General features: G+C 42.9%; 1 long non-coding RNA gene across 1 annotated transcript in view; it reads right to left on the bottom strand.

The window, feature by feature from the left end:
- Positions 1-17838, bottom strand: part of LOC140215891 (uncharacterized) — a 266281-nt gene that overhangs the window by 104352 nt on the left and 144091 nt on the right. The window contains exons 2-3 of the long non-coding RNA XR_011892491.1: positions 11637-11764; positions 9404-9569 (exon numbers count right to left, since the gene is read on the bottom strand). This is a non-coding gene — a long non-coding RNA (uncharacterized lncRNA). The remainder of the gene's footprint in view (positions 1-9403; positions 9570-11636; positions 11765-17838) is intronic.

A 17838-nucleotide genomic window follows, 5' to 3' on the forward strand; every position in this document is an offset into this window, starting at 1 on the left:
GGTGGGGGGACTCGGCACCTCACTATCGTCATCGTTACTTCAATTTTTCTAGCGGAGCACCATTTGTTGTTCAAAGGAATATTGAGATGCGGGAAACCAGATCTTGACAACGATGATTTGGCGAAGTTATTTGTAGTAGTATATTTTCTAAATCCCCTCGCAGTGATGAAAGCTGACGTAGGTAAAACGGGGATTACAGGACCATAGTGGGATGCTACTGCGAGTGAAGCTGCATATTCATTTAAGGCCAGATCTTTGTGGCCTGGCACTCACACTAAACGAACGAGACGCAAATGTCTTGGGAGAAAAGAACAGACTGTTTCTAATGAATCTGACAATTTGGACGTGGTTAATGAAGAAAAGACCGACAGACAAGGTTAAAATTACGGCTGATAACAAAGATGATGGTAATTTGCTTAAAGCGAAGATAATTTCCAATAATTCCGCCTGAAAGATAGGCATGGAGTCAGGTAGTCGAATGTAAAAAGACAAATTTAGAGGTGGTGATGCAATGCCCACACCTGCCTTCTCTTCGCATACGGAAACATCAGTCGCTATAACGGTCTTTGTATTCAGGTGTGTAAGGTGGTCTTCCAATATACCATTCAGATATTGATAGGTCAAATGTTTAGCATTGTTTGGAAAAATATCAAATTGAAGTTTAGCAATGGGAACAGAGGAATTTATAAAGACCACCTCGCACAGGTGAACATTTAATGAGTCCAGTACTTTTTGTACGGAAACAACTTGAAGGGAACGTGAGCGATGCCAAAGAAGGTTAAAAAATGAGGCTGATTCAGTAATAAAGACATACTGTCGCCTCCTCTGTGGAGATGCATATATCTTTAGGAAATTTTGTACTGTTAGTATATGAAATTGCACGAGAAGGCAGGCCTCTTCATATAAAACATAATTCGCGACAAATTTAGAAAGCACAAGACAAATTTAATGCCTCTCGTTTTAATAGAACCAGAGGCCGAATTTTGTATGTGGTCCCGCCAGAAAACAAAATGCAGCTGAACTCTATTATCAGCTGAACATACGTGCAATAGATCATAGTGAGGGCATGCCGACGCAACCCTGATCGATTGCTTCGTCTGCGCAGCATTTCTGCTGCGCGTGCTCTCTTTGAGGTAATATGCTCTATATGCGGACTCCAATTAAGCTTTTCGGTGTATATGACACCCAAATATTTTTAAGTGAATTTACCTGCGGGATACTCTCTTGTCGATAAAGAATAGAAATTTTCACAGGAACGCCTTGAGGGAAAATTAGGGCGTCTCTTTTTCTGATATTAAAGAGAGATTAATGTCATCGAGCCACAATTCATGGGTACTCATATAGGACTGTATCGTTTGGTACAATGCATGTATATTTACCGATGCAGCAAAAAAGGCGATGTCGTCGGCGTATATACGCACACCCGCACATCCTGTTGCAAAGGCACGGTACTGAACAAAACATTAAACGGCAATAAAGCTTTTGTTTGGGCCAGTTGGTTCATCGTCTCGTCATTGTTTTTCATTAAATATCAATGGCGATAGGAGTGATTCTAGGGTTAGACCGCTTGACTGTTTATACGTTATTGAAGACGATCCGCTTTGAGAACAGTAAATTCCCAGGCTGTTTCAGAATTCATAAACACACGCAACAAAATAATTTGGCACACCTGCATTCTGAAGTGCGTTTATTAGGCTTACATGCTCTGCACTCTCATACACTTTAGTGATATCCAAAGTGACTAAGGCAGCATATTTTTTCTGACATCGAGCTAGTTGAACTCGACTCTCTAGGTCGACATGGGCACACCAAATCGAGCACCCACGTCTGAAGCCAATTTGGCATGGGCTCAAAATCACGTTTTCTATCAGCCAATTATCAAGGCGGTCGTCTAAGCTTCTTTCGATGAGCTCTACTAGGTCTGATGTAAGAGATATTGGCGTAACGTTATCTAAAATGTAACCAGCACTCTGCTTTTTTAATAATGGGGTTACTTTTGCACGTCTTCATTTTGGAGGAATGAACGAATTTTTAATAAAACGATTTACCATGGTAAACAATGCGTGAGGCGATATCTTAAATAAAGTTTTTATTATTGGCATAGTAATGCCACCGGCACCTGGCGCTGAATTGGGCAGCTGGCTTGCTAAATTTTTCAGTGGCGTAGGTGGCGTAGCGTGATAGGGTAAAATTTACCTAAAACGGCTGTCTAGACCTTTAGCAATTTCTTCCAGTAATTTGGCCAATTCACAGGGTGTTGGAATCACAGAGTCGGCGTTTATTTGTACCCCAATGACTTTTTCATTTCTCAGAATTCGAAAGAGTGCTTTTCTGTTGGTGGCCTTTGAAAGAATGTCGAAGTGCTTACCATCAAAGCTGTCTTTCGCACTTGCAACTGTTCCTTTAAGTGTTGCTGCGGCGAACTTAAAGTCTCTCCAATTGCTAGGACACTGGTTATAAAGTAGTTGTTGTAAAGCTGCTTTTCTTATCCTGTAATCGCTTGAGCACTCTGTGTTTTACCAAGGGTTAGAAGGCTCACTTTTAATGGAGCGCACAGTGAATTGAGACTTCTTTACGGATCTTTTAAAGCGAAAAATAAATTTATGGCCTTCTCTTCATTATTCCATGGCTCATTAGATAATGCCACGTGTAAGACCTTTTTGAATCTGCTGAAATTATCAAAAATATTTGAATGCATACTAATTTCAGTCAATGGGCATAGAAGCTCAAAAGCTTGAAGAATATAGGAAGATGGTCACTGCCTGTGCCCAAGTTTCTAACATCCCATGTGGAGATAGACAAATTAGAGCTAGCTAATGTAAGATCTATCGAGGAAAGTGACTGACTATAAACAAGTGTGGGTGTTCTTGTGTTAATGCATGGTAAATTATTGTTAACAGCCCAATCCCAAAAACGTTTACCACTCGAATCAGTCTTAAAACCCCACGAAGTATGATGGTAGTTAAAGACCCCGGCAAAAAAAAATTTTTTTGTACAGGACGTAATTACTGAATCAAGAACACTTGTATTCAGAATGCCTGCGCGGAAATAAACATTAACTAATTTCAATGGGATGTAGCATGGAATAGAAATGTCTATATCTAGAATTTCGCTTTCTGAAGCCATATGCTGCTAAGCTATTTTAGCCCGGTGCACAATGTTTGAAGAAAGGAATACAGCTAAGCCGCCACCGCGATAGGGACGGTCTAAACGAAATGTACGGTACTCTTTTAGATGAAATGTCTTTTCTACTGATAGCCAAGTTTCTTGCAATACAATAATATCAGGGGAGAGCTGAGTACCGAGGTAATATAGGTCTATAGCAGCGGAATGAATGGAACGGAAATTCCACTGTGATATATTTAGCGTACCTGTGTTGAGGTAAGACCAGCAGCAGTAACTGCCTTGTCTAGGATGCTATCTCTCAAGAAACCTTTTTATAAATATTCTCATTCTGGCACTTTATCGTCTTCATTTTATATATCATTGTTGATCCCTGCGCTACAGGAGATGCACGGCGTTTATGGGCACGGGAGTCAAGCTCCAGGTTTGTGTCTTTCGAGCCGCAATCATAACTCCAATCTGATTCCTGTTCCGCATGACACACAGGAGGGGTTTCGTTAGGCCGAATCATAGAAAGTCCTGGATTCGATGTATCAGCATGATTAGCATCTGCAGGCACTGAAAGTTTAGAGGCCATAGTTTGGCAGGCAACCACCTAAAGAAGTTGATTCATTTGTGTAGTAACCATTTGCGCCAATGACTCCGACAGGCTCACAAACAGATTTTTCATTCTCTTCTTCATTGTATTCTCTGCTGCTGAAGCCATGGCATCTGTAATCGATGAGTCAACTACATGAAACAGACAATTTGCTGCACCGACAATTCCGCGAGATCGCTCTGCAATAATAGCACGGGCTTCGCGTCTTGAACATCTTTCTTGCTCAGTTATCTCTAAAATTTGTAATTCCTCCACTCTCGCATATCGGTTAGCATAGTCACATGAGTGAGAACCACTGCATAGGCAACACTGTTCGTCCTGTAATGGACAATCTTTTCATTCGTGGTTTTGTCCACATTTTTAACAGCGAGGAAAAATAAACGGATAAAAAATTTAATAAAGTAGGTAGCCAGCCTTGCCTAGATAGGAATAGTTACAAGAACTTATTAGTAAAATACTTAAAAGATATACGTAAGAATGAGCAAGTTAAACTGGGAATATTAATAATAATATCTTAACTGTGAATTTGCGTTTTTACTTTTCGAAATATCTAAATTTATAATTTACTGAAGGAGAAATAAATCGATCATGGAAAATGCGAAATATAGATAAGGCAGCTTTTTTGTTTCACAGAGGAAATTATGAATGGCCCGGCAAACGTTCCTCAGACTTTATCCCAATACCGTTGCTTCAAGTGCGAGTATAACGGTACTGCATAAGGGTAGTCCTAGATTTCTAAGCGGAATTTCTAAACATTGTTTTCGATGAATAGAAAATTGCCAACACGATAATAAAAAGTTACCGATGGATTCCGGCTCATTGCAGAGGTAGCATAAACGGGATGCCACCAGATCACATCTGTGCAAGTAAAAATGAACCGGTCAAATACGGCAACGCAGCCTTGTAAATGATACTTCTAATTGCCGCTTAGGACACCATTGTTGGTTCCAAGAATAATTTAGATGCATAAAGTCTGTAGATTTTGGTAATGAGAGGCTTTTTTTGTCTTCGGTCAAAGAAAACTGCCTATATCTGGCTGCAGTGATGTGCGCAGGTGCCGGCAGCACAGGTATCACCGGACCTTTTAAAGAAGCTAGAGCTAAGGGATCGGCTATTTCATTAAGATGAATGTCTCGGGGGCCTCGTACCCACAATAAATAAACCAAACTTAAGTGTGGCGGAGCCAATGTGTAAAACGTGTTCAAAGCTGCCGAAATTGTAGACGCGTTAAGCGCGCTGCATACAGAAAGAGAACGTGCGACGATAACTTTTGTAACATGATGGGGTATCTTTCGCAAAGCAAGAGCTATTGCCAGAAAAAAAGTTAACCAACTCGCCCACATCAAGCTTCTGCTGCTTCATATTGCCAGAAGTTCGGCCTGAAAAGCTGATGTATAATTTTGCAGGCAGGCGAAGTGAATAAGACCATTTAAAGGATGGTGAGCAGGTTCCCACGCCTCCCTTCTCTTCAGACGACAAAATATCAGTCGCTATTACATTAATTGGGAAATGAACCAAATAGTCTTGCAAAAGGGCATTCAAATATGTTAGGGACAGCAATTTAGCGTTATAGAGAAAGATACCAGCAAATTTAATTTTGAGCGACAACGTGGACCTATCAAACTCAATGATTTCCCTAAGGCGAACATTTAAAGGTGCTAATTGTGCCTACACAGATACAACCTGGGGGGTAAACAACCGGGGTCACGTGTTCTCAAAAATGAATTTGGATCAATAATAAGTGCATATTTTGTACGTCGTAGAGGAGATTCATAAGTTTTTAAGTAGGTTGGAACTGTAAGCATGCGGAATCTCCTGTGAAGAGAAGGTAGGCACGTTTCCTGGTATAAATATTATTAGCAACGAATTTAGAAAGACCTAAACAAAGTCGAAGAGCTTCTCTCTCTGAAAGAACAAGTGCTCTTATTTTATATTTTTCACTTCCAGAGAACAAAACACAGCCGAATCCTAGAATAGGTCGAATATACATACGGTAAATCATAATGTGTGTGTCGCATACCAGAACTCCGGTTACTCATTCTACGTAGTATACCTACGGCTCCTGTCCCTTTAGTTGCAATATTTCCTATGTGAGAGCACCAGTTAAGTTTTCAGTCATATATGTGATACCCAGGTACTTAAGCAACCCTACCTGGGGAATGTTTCTCTCACCATATGCTAATGATAACTGTATCAGTCCGGAAAGCATAAAGACAAGTACTGCACCTTTGTTTACGTTCAGTGACAGATGACGATTATGAAGCGACGTCTCTAGAGTACAGATTTACGTTTGTAAAGACAGTTAAAGTGAATTGATGTCTCTCGCTGCCGCAAAAAATGCGCTGTCGTCTGCATAGGCATGCAGATTCACTTCCAGGCACAGTGGAACTGAACTCATCAATGGCTAAAATAGTACGTGAGACAGAACAGACCCTGAGGGCACTCCTCTTGTTTGCTTTGACTTTGTTGAAAACAATGGAATTCTCTCTTTCTTGGAAATTCGAAAACACATGCTGTAATATCTCCGTAGAAAAATTGTAGCATTGTAGTCTGTCCAGCAGTAGTGGGTACTCGACGCTATCATAAGCTTTCGCTATGTCGAGGGTCACTAATGCGCTAAATTCTTTCCTATGCCGAGCAAGTTTCATACGGCTTTCCAAGTCTACATGTGCTCACTTGGGCTCAGTAACGCATTTTAATATATATGATCTATCATGAGGTTATATCAATTTATACCGCCTTTTGTCGCAGTTCCCTCTTTCATCTTTGAAGGAAAATAAACTTCAACCTTCAACCTTCAAGCTATTTTAATAAGCTTTACCATACTTGACGTAAGAGAAATAGGCCTAATATTGTCAAGAATGTAGCCAGCCCCCTGTTTTTTGTTTTTGTTTTTTTTGTTTTAGGTAGCGGAATAATTTCAGGTGTCCTCCATTCTGGAGGAATCCAAGCATATTTTAGAGAATAATTCACCGTGTTCCGTAGGTCTTCAGGAGACATTGCAAACAAAATGTTTAGCATGGCATTGGAAATGCAGTCAGGGCTTGGGGTTGAGGCAGGCAGATAGCTAACGGTATTGGAAAGCTCTGACACTGTGATTTCCACAATGTCATCTGCGATGGGAAGCCTTAGTGGCCCATTCCGCAAACGTGATGTTAAGCGTTGCTCTAAGCCCTTTCCTATCAATTCTAAAGAAGCAGATATCTCGTGTGGCGAAAAATTTATCGACGAAACATTCGCTGCTGTTGGTACGAACTTTCTATATCGAAGGAATCTGAACATGGTTTTTCTGTTGCTGGGCTTAGAGAGGAAGTCATGATGTTTTTCATCATACTCGTCTTGGCATTCGATACTGTTCTCTTGAAGGTAGCAGCTGCGAACTTATAATCACTCCAGTTACTAAGATACTGATTGTAAAAGAGCTTTTTCAAGCGGATTTTTGTAGTCTATAATCCCGCGTACACTCCGAATTTCACCAAGGAGAGGTAGTACTTTTATCTATGTTAACATTAAATTCAGACGTTTTAAAGGAACATTTTATACAGGGCAAAGCCGTATAGATTTAATGTCATTCGGCACCGTTATATGGGAGTTGAGAACCGTTCTGAAGACGTTCTGAAATTCCTCGTTATTTACAAAAGTGCGCGCCGGAGACTCTAAAGAAATAAGAGGGCGTACAATATCAAACTTAATAGGAAAATGACACTGTTTGAGGCACAGTCGTCAGTAGACCAAGAAGTGACGGAAATCCCCTAACTGGCAAATGTTAGATCCAATACTGATTTATAAAGACTTTGAATAAACGTAATTACTTTCGTGTTTAAGCAACAAAAATTTTGTTTAATTGCCCAGTCTGACAATCGCTTTCCACATGAGTCCGTTTTTAAACCCCAAGACACATTATGCGTATTAAAGTCTCCGTCTATCACGATTTCTTTCCTACAAGGTAAGATCCAGGTAACGAATGTTTTGAACATCTGTGGGAAAATGTGTATTAACTCATGAAGATGGGGAACAACCAGAAATGGTTACATCTATTGCTGATATTTCGCACTCCGTAGACGTATACTGACAAGATATTTTTGCTTTGCTTTGTGCCTTTCGGTCGACGGCCCAATCGAAATAAACGATAATTTCTTATGTGAAAATCTTGGCCATTTGAGAGGCAAGTCTCCTACAAAAGAATAATGTCGGGAAAAAATTATGAACAAAGATCTATTAAAAAAGTAGCGGCAGCAATAACGGGACGTCAGTTCCACTGTAATGCCTTTTAATAATCTATGATGAATTATTGCCCACTTTAGAAACCGCTTGCTCTAAAATGCTCTCTTTGAAAAAGTCTGTCTTCGAAAGACTGTCTTTACCACACTTTCTGAGTTTTGATTGAGGAACAGAGCTGGAACAATTAGGTGTACACTCTTAAACAAATTTACCCCTTTTGGGTCTTATCTTGCCACACAACAATAATCATCCTTTGTCTTGCTTGCGTTTGCTTTCTTGAAAACGCTGCCCTCGCTATTTTCCTGTCGAGAATGCTCTGTCATGCTGATAACGTGCATGCCATTCGTGACTTGGAAGTAGCGGGTTCGCAGCATTACAGAAAAGAAATGCGGACAAGAGAGATGATTATTGTTGTGCAGCAACATACAACCCAAAGGGTGTAAATTTTTTAAGAGTGCAGCATCTGTCTTGGAAAGACCATCTTTAACAAATTTTTTGGTTTATGGGTGCGGGACAGAGATCGATGAATTATCATTAGGTGATCTTGCGCGTTTGAGTGTCGGAAGATCCACTTCTACATCCTGGTTATTTTCCAACACTGATATGGCGCAGCATCTGTTGTCGGACTGCTGAGTTGAGATGTCCTTGTATTTCCAGCAAAGGATCGATCAGCTGTTCAGCGTTCGATGTAAGGGGGATGAGCAGGAATCTGCGAGCTAGCATTAGAACTTGCTGAAGAACTGAATAGCTGAATCATTTGGAATGTCAACACTTGAGCTAGAGTCTCCGGCAGACTTATTCTTAGTCGTTCCATAGTTTTTGACAAAGCCTTTTCGACCGCTATCGCAATAGCATCGGAAAGGGTTCAACCTGCAACCACTTGGTGATGGGATGTCACTCCTGCATATCCCTTAGATCTTCCCTGGACCTCAGCAACATCATGGTGTGGCGTACAGTAGCTAGCTGGGCAAGTCGGTACATCTTCATAACTATTACATACAGCGCGCACTCCTTACTTCTATAACTTGAACTTCCTGGGTCCTTGCAGGATAATTCGAGTAGTTGGCGAGGTGACCACCACCACAGAAACCGCATTTCTCTTCATCAAACGAAAATAATGGCTGCCGCCGCAAGCACGGCAGCGGCGAGCAGATCTGCAGCCCCTCACGCTGTGGCCGAAGCGCCAACATTTCACACATTGTAGAATGCGTGAAGTTAGAGCTTCAATCTTGTAAATTAGGGGCCATACCTTAATTTCTGTCGGACGCATCGTCCTAGCACATGTACCTATGGTTGACTCAGTTGGAGTCTTCTTATTGTCAATAACTCGGCTACGCCTGTAAATGGAGATGAAACCAGCACCGAAAACATGTCTAAAATCTCTTCAGGGGTTAAACTGCCGTCGACACCTCGTACAATGCCTCCTGGGCGCGCAAGATGTGATGGGACAAAAGAGCTCACCGGATACGAAGCGAATGTCGAAGGATTCAGTAGTTCCTTGGCACAGGTCTAGTCTGGCGAGCAGCATAGTATACCCCCTCTGCCAAACTGGCGGACCTCTGTGATCTGTCGGAAGTGAGGTGAGGCCATCTGCAATTCCACCTCAATCGTCTTTGGGTTTTTCATACTGGTCATACCCCCGTCGGTAGGCACCATGAAAGGAAATGCACCACGAAATGAAAGGAAACAGTAGGTATCGTTGTCGGTTCCACTGCGCAGAAAAAACTCAAGTGGCAGCCCCTGGGGAGCTACCGAGGCTGACCACGGGGAAGTCCCGAAGCCAGGTGATGATACAGACATCAAGTAAGGCTAACTCAAAAACACATTATTTGTTCAAACAGAAAAGTGAAAAATATTGACGTAAAATAACAAGGCGAACAAAGAAAATACCACCCGATACTTGGCCTAAGCCCCTAAAGCAGGAGATGTCAGTACAGCAATCGAACATTCTTCTATCCACGACAAGCTGTGTCCCACCTTTCTTTCTGGATGATGATGATGATGATGATGATGACGATGATGATGATCCTGTGTACAAATGGCACATACCCACTGTGGGAGATCGGCCAAGAATTGGGTGGTTTGGAGGAAATTAATTTAAAAAATATTTGCTCCTTTCTACACAGCAGAATTCTTAGCTGTAGTTTCATTTTAGCACAGCGAAAATTCAACTCCTTTCATTCGTCAATAGCTATTACCACCGAATCACTCTCTTTATGTTCATCGCTTACAACGTTTAGTGACAGAAAAATTTTGCAAGTATTATATCTCCTGTCTCCGTCTCATTTGCGTTTGCTTCGTTTAATTTGGGTGCCTGGGCACAAATGTGTGCCCTTGAATTAGTGTGCAGCCTCATTAGCAAAGGCTTTTCTGTGTGGCCCTTGAGTATCTGCCGTTCCCCTAACCGCCTATATCACTGCTGCTAGGTTTAGGAGATTCACAATGATGAACGAGCTGTATAAATCTAGTGTGGCTTCGCATTCTGACTACCACCACCTACTGTTCCCTTGGATCCGTAAGTTCTGTCTAACCCTTAAATTAGAGATTATATTAACAAGGCTACGCTGCCGCATCCTGGCACTAAATTTCTATGCACACAGGGTTGCAGGTTTGGCGGCATGTCCTTTGCGTATACAGGGGGGGGGGGGGGGGGGAACCAGACACAATTGATCACTGTCTCCTTGCACGCCGACGATTCTCCTCAGTAAGAAAAAGGCTGCTCGAGGACCCTTTAAGCAAGCTTGGCCTCAGCATGAACGTCCCTATCTGGCTTTCGTTTGGAGCTTCCACATTGCAGTCAGACACCAGGATGTTTGCACTGCTGTGAAAAACTTCATCTTTGATTCCAATCGGCTGCCTTGCTAAACCAGTCAATTATATTAATTCATTAGAACATCGAGGAGAATACATATTGCCCCGGATGATGCTCTTATTAAGTTTTGTCTTCGTTTCCCGGACACAGCACGTTCCTTTTCATCTTTCTTGACTTGCGGAATTATCGAGATGGTGTGCTGTCACTTGTTCTTTGGCGGATCTCCACTGCCCTCCTCCTTTTTTCATTGTCTGTTTTGCCACGTACTTCTAGTCGTAAGCAAACCATGTCACCTTTCTCCCCGGAGTTTTATCGACATGTCTGCGAACGAAGCCGGCCATCAGATAGGGTCGGCTCCGGATTGTCTTTATTTATTTATTTATTTATTTATTTATTTATTTATTTATTTATTTATTTATTTATTTATTTATTTATTTATTTATTTATTTATTTATTTATACAGTTTCCTACAGCACCCTTCTGGGCATTACTGTAATGGGAACGTATGAAACATGGGCTGTAGACCTACGGTGCAATATACAAAATACATCCAGAATGCAAATAAAAAACAATGCAACAGTTCAGTGATAACACAATGATGAACAGAACACAATACACAAATACGACACCCCCAATAAAGCTGGTAAACAATGTGCAATTCAGTTATGTCAAGATATAAGAACAGTTCCAATCGCGTGTAGTACGGGGGAAAAAGAAAATTTTAAAATATTTAGTCGGCAGTTACACTCTCGTGTTTTCTTCCTGTCGTCCACGCGGGCGGACACGTAAGCGGATTCCTTTAGGTAAGCTTCACTATTAATTCGGTTTTACGTATTTGTTTATTTTTTATGTTAAACTGCAATGTTAGTCGTAAGTACCTACGCCTCTCAGAGAGTAAGGGTCGCACGAACTTGTCAGTACGCAAATCCATGTCAGCACCCTACGGATACAGTGGCACTGTTACTGCGACGTTCTGCAGCTGAATCCGTAGTCTCAGCATCGCTTCCCGGCTGCGATGGACACAAAATACAAAAACACTCGTGTGTTGCCCACCCAGGTGGTCAAAATGAGTACAGAACAACTGTCCAATACATCACATACCTTCTGTGTCGCTTGAAGACGTTCAGCAGGCTAGATTTACCTACCTGGAAGTTTAAAGCTAGTTTTCGCTACAGGAAGCATTTCAGTTTCGTGAATAATTGCTTGCTTTGTTCATGTACTGCGTATATGGCCCTTGCGCCTTCTCTAGGCGCTTCATGCATTATGAGGGCCAAGTGATTGCTACGCTTTCAGTAGAGTGGTAGGATTTCTACGCAAAACATTCGTTCCTTGCAGGACCCAGAGGACCTTGCTACTGGCTTCACATATTGTCTGTCAGCAATCTGACCCGCTGTGGTAGCTATGGCGTGGCGCTGCTGGGCCCGTGGTCGCGGGTTCAATCCCAGGCGCGGCGGCCACTGTTCGTTGAGAGTGAAACACAAAAACGCTCGTGTACTTAGATTCATGTGCACGTTAAAGAACCCCCGGCAGTCAAGATTATTCCGGAGTCCTCATTACGGCGTGCCCCAGAATCGTATCGTGGTTTTGGCACGTAAAGCCCCACAATTTAATTTAATTCATTTTAGTCTTTTCAGCAAGCCGATGCTGGTCCAGTTTAAGGCCACGCTCTCACCGCAATTTCTCGCATCATATTCCACTGGACAAATTATTTTCAGAACAAGATATGTAATATATTGTAATATGTGAAAGTGAATTCAACAGCTTGATGGCTATATGATAATACGTCACAACGTTTGAGGTCAGGGAGGTCGGACAAACAACATCAAATTGAAAAGAGCTCTAAATGTAGCCTGGTATAGTCCTGCTATTGAGATTTCGAATGTTTCCAGTGTGAAAGCTGTAAGGATAAATCGGAATGGCACTCCATTTTGATGCGACCATGCATTAACCTTTTTTCCAGGCAACTTCGCCAAGCTTGGCTACACAATTTTGTAAGAATAGTGCCGCGTTCTTGCTCGATGTATCTTTTTTTCACACTAAATCTCGTAAAAGAGTGCGCTATTGTGCTTTATAAAATGCCAGTGGCATTTCCCGTCGATAGCATCGCTAAAAAAACTCTTGCTTCTGTGACAAATAGCAATCACCCTTTTAAGTGCTGTACTAAAAGCTGCCTGCCACCGTACATATTTCACCTCCCTCCCCCCCCCCCCCCTCGTCCGACTGCTCTGAAATAGGGAAATGGCCCAATCCGTCGCTGTTCCTTGTAAAACAATGTGATTTAGATACTAGAGGCAAAAATGAAGGGTTCTAGTACACGTGCAGCAACTTCGGGCTTGTTCCAGTGGCGACGGAGGGAAGCGGGAGAAGCTCGACAGAGTTGCACTCTTCCCATTACGAACTTGCGTTTGCGAAAGTGCTGTTTAATGTTCCACTGAAATTAAAGGCATTATTACGAGTGCATCAGGGCGGAGAACACGCGAGGCGCTTCGTTTAATAGTCCCATAAAATGAAAGTCCATTGAGTTTGTATTAAGAATGATGGCACGGTTTCTCATTTTACTCACTTCTTCGTGCTGCATGGCGCCACACCTGAAGTGACGAAAGAAACCGTGGGACATTGCAAGCCTTTCTACACATCTATTTCATGATTCTGTTCAGCGGACAGCGAGCTCACTCTGGCAATGTCTGGCACTCTACGTGCGACTGCTCAGTTCCTAGCAACGCGTGCGTTATTGTTAAGTTCTCTTCTTTCCCACTGCGATTTCCCTTCTGTCGCTGCTCGTTTCCCTCTTGCCTTGAGCGAACATGAGCCTCTCACATTTAACAGACTCCCGAGCGCGCGCTTCAAGGAAAACGCGGCACGCATAGAGAATTTCTGATAACGCTCCGCAGGCTCATATCACGCGTCGCAGAGCATCGCCGCCTGCCACACGCTTCGCGTTCCGCCGCGGTGCCGGCGCGCTTCACACTTCTCGGTGTCAGCACTTTCAGACGGGCGCGTGAAACTGAGTTACTCGCGGCCTGCATTCCATCGAGCGCCGTCCGAGGAGAAAGACTTTGTTCGAACGGAAATGGCGCGCAAGCTTTGGACCGCTATTTTCTTTTCGGCCCCCGGCGGCGTTCTCGTCGGACGCATTGCTTGTGGGGCTGCGATGCAAATTCTGTATATTCGAGAAGGCCGCGCAATCTTCGCTCTCTTCTTCGAAATCCCCTCGCACGGTATGCCGGTTGCCGCAGAGCATCTTCTTCGGAGGCCGCTCTCCTATAGAAGTGCGGTGATTCATGTTTATGGACTACTGCAATCGGCTCGAGGCGGCTACGAGTATGTACGTACGAAACACGCAGAGCACATTTTCTCTCGGACAGTTTAGAGCACCGTTTTAGCCCTGCCGTTTTAACGCTTGACGCCATTAGCGCTCAGCCATTCGCCCGAAGGCTCTTTATCCAGTTTTGTACTCTTCTTTATTTGTATTCATTCCAGTTGCTCAGGCTATTTCTCGCTGGCAAGTTTGTAGGTCAATGCTCTTGATCCTTTCAAGGGGTGAAAACTCCGTAGAACGAAGTAGTCGCCGCCGCTGTGCGCCATTAAGCACGCCGAAAAGTCTGTTTACTTCCGACACCACCACCGAAAACGGCGAGACTTGGAACTGCCGCGCATCGCAAGAATTTCGAAAATGGGATGTTTCGGTGCGCCATTTCATGCCGTACAACAAGCACCAACATAAATAGCAAGCGACCATAGGTACTCTCTAGAAATAATAAGAAATGAAGGAAGCTGCTCTTCGAGCTTTGCGGGCAAGAAAATGAAAAAAAAAAGAGGTTACGGCAGCTAGACTATTTACCGACGCTGACCAAATGAACACTCGGTGAATTCTCTCAAGCTTCAGTTGTGGAGTCAGGCAGATTGCACTATTTTTATGTAACAAACAGTTAAGCCCTTTCACGGCTGCATAATGTCTGGCGCTACCACGATAAAGCTGATCATCAGTCATTGAAGCCAAAGAAGTGCACATGGCCAAGTCGAGCTGATTCTTAGCTTAATTAGGCTCCGAAGTATAATAGGAGTATATATATCCCTTTACTGCACAATTTCTTGCTTCCTCAAAATATTATTCATGGAGTTGTAGGGAAGCATAACAGCACCTGTACTCTCACGGAAACTTACTTTAGCGAATGTCTGTGGTTTCAATTTGCAGAAAAAGGGTATGTTGCATATTTGCAACAATGTGCAAATAAAGAAGAAGTTGAAAGTAAAAGATAGATTTAGTGCGGTTCATACTCAGATGCTTATTTGCACGAGACAATCACTGGTGCACCTATGATTTAGTGTGGAACAAAGAGAAGCACTTGTACATGCTTGTGCAGCACAGGTGGTTCCCACACTGCGTGCAGTACGTCATGCGGATTCCCGTGCAGCCAGGAAACAATGCAGTCTTCTCGGGTTATTGCCAAATGTAGAACATCGAAGCACAGACGTAAAGCTGTGCCCGTGACGACGTGATGCGGCAACGTGCGGAGGCACAGCGTACATTTGTAAAGAAAAAAGGAAATTCGACAAGAGAACATCTTGTCCACATATTGAATCGAAACGGACTTACACTCGTGGCTGTCGTGACTAATTTAATAGTCACTGCCTTCACTATCAGGAGAAATTGCTGGGCCATACCAGCGTTTCGGAGCCATTTCACTTTTCTGAAGAAAATAAACCGTGTACACGTTGTTGCATTTGTGCAACATAGCAACGTTCTCTCACCAGGAACAAACTATTCCGAAATGACAATGTTTTTTTGAACCTACAGAGTCAGAAGGATGTGGAACATAGCGTAAGAATTTTTTTTGCGCTTCGTCTTATGGAGAAATACATTTACAATTTGTAAAACTTACCTATATCACTGCTCGCGGGCGCGCGCAGCCTCCGCCACGTTTGTTTTGGTAGAAGATGCGAAGGATTAGCACAGATTGCAGCACAAGGGGGCGCGTTTTACAGACCAATGTTGCGGATATGCAACAACGTGTACAGGCAGCTCCAAACTGACTTTGCTTCGGTTTTTAACGCCGTTCATCAGAATGTTGCGCAATTGCAACAAGGTGCAGTAAAGGGATATATATATATAAGTTCGTGTGTGTGCGTGTAATGAGAAGCAAGGAAAGCAAGGGGCTCGATTTTTATTAATCATACCATAAGAAGCCAACAACCATAGAGTTTTTCACTATAACACCTAGAGGGAAATCTGGCGCCACCGTCTATGGGAGTTTCTTAAGGGGGCACCGTGTCGTCATGGGAATGACGGTATATGTGTCGGCGAGGCTCGTGTTTGCTGGTGTTGTAAGAGGCTTCGTCTAAAACGTGGATATGGCTACATAAATAACGCGTTCTCAAAGTAAAATCTTCATGAAATGTTTCCATTCACGCATATTACATCTTTACTCACCTATAATGCATGACAATCCGAAGTCACAATATACCGGCATTCCCAAGCATACCACAGCGCAGCAGCGCCAGATTTCCCTCTAGGTAATGTAGTGAGAAACCCTATGCCAACAACCAAAGACATCAAGGACAAGATAGGGGAAATCACTTGTACTGACTAATTGAATTCAAGTAATAAATTAATGGAAATGAAAGTGGGTAAAAAAAGAACTGGCCCAAGGTGCAATACGAACCCACGTCTTCGCATTACGCGTGCGATGCTCTTACCAATTGAGCTACCGCGGCGTCGTTTTACCATCCACTATCTCGGGTATTTATGTTTTACTACTACAACTGCTGTTTGCATCCACATACAATCAGTGCACGCGTGGATATAAACAATAGTTACGCCGGTATCAAGATTATAATCTATCTCGCAAGTCGTTTGCAGCGCTACCGAAGGTGCGCGGCGTACACAGGCGCAGTATTATTGCGCAGCGGTATATAATTCCAAGCGTAACCGTCTGATTAATGGCAGGATTGGAGAGTTTTCTTTTTAGTTCATACATGATACGTTGTAGCCAGATGCGCCAAGTTGGAACCTTTGTGCATGCACGTCGTATACCGCGAATTCAGCAGCCGCTGAGCAGACGACGCGACGCGGGTGGACACATCTCAAAGGGCATTCGGCCTTCCTATTGGCTAAAGAGTACTGCAGCTTCCACAGTGCTGCGAACGACTTCTGCGATGGAGTATAGCTGAATGAAGAACCAGTACAAAGCAAAACTGATAGCCCACGTTACGGCAATGCGATGGAACAGACACGTCAGAAGAAGCATCAGACCAACACTAATGGAAATGTCAAAGCAAAATTGTGCATGGTGGGCAGAAAAATTTAAGCGCCACCAGACCCACATGTCAGACCCACAATGAATAAACGACACGCGGACCTCCAGCAGGCTTGGAGAAGTGCATCGGGTAATCACAGGTAATCCGGGAAACGAAGACACCCAAGGAAGTTCGGCGAGTCAGAACTTTCATTAAGCTTTAAATTTAAGGTCATGAATTTGTGGATTATATATGCTTCTCGCACTTCCCTGTAACGATCTGACGTAATAGCTGATTCTCAAATTGTGACTTTTATTTTGCTGAAAGACTGACCAGGAAGCCCAATGTGTTTCGGCAATGGTAGGTTACAGAGAGAAGCAACATTTACCGCGTGATTGTTTCAACACTAGCAGAAACTGCTTTCAGTTTGTCCTATGTATTGATTTTTTGTAAACAGAGCAACCTACAAGATCGATTACATTGGACGTCTCGTAGCAATAAATGTCTCTAAAATTTAGCCTAAAGTCTGAGGTGGTGCTGGATGCTGAAAGTGATGCCGTCAGAAGAGTGCATATTTTGCAGTCTGGGGTATTGAAAGGGTAGCAGCCTCAAGGAACCGGTTCAGTAACTTTTGAAGTACCGATATCCTGCAAATCTTTAGATCTTCTGTAAACTACTCCTTGTAGGTGGATCTAGAAAGTTGCTCGGAGACGTTCGCACTTTCCGAGAATATTGTGATGCCATTGTGGGATATATATATATATATATATATATATATATATATATATATATATATATATATATATATATATATATAAACGAGAAGAAAGGGGGTTAACCAAGGGGC

This window comes from Dermacentor andersoni, chromosome 1, assembly GCF_023375885.2.
Source record: "Dermacentor andersoni chromosome 1, qqDerAnde1_hic_scaffold, whole genome shotgun sequence".
Taxonomy (NCBI): Eukaryota; Metazoa; Arthropoda; class Arachnida; order Ixodida; family Ixodidae; genus Dermacentor; species Dermacentor andersoni.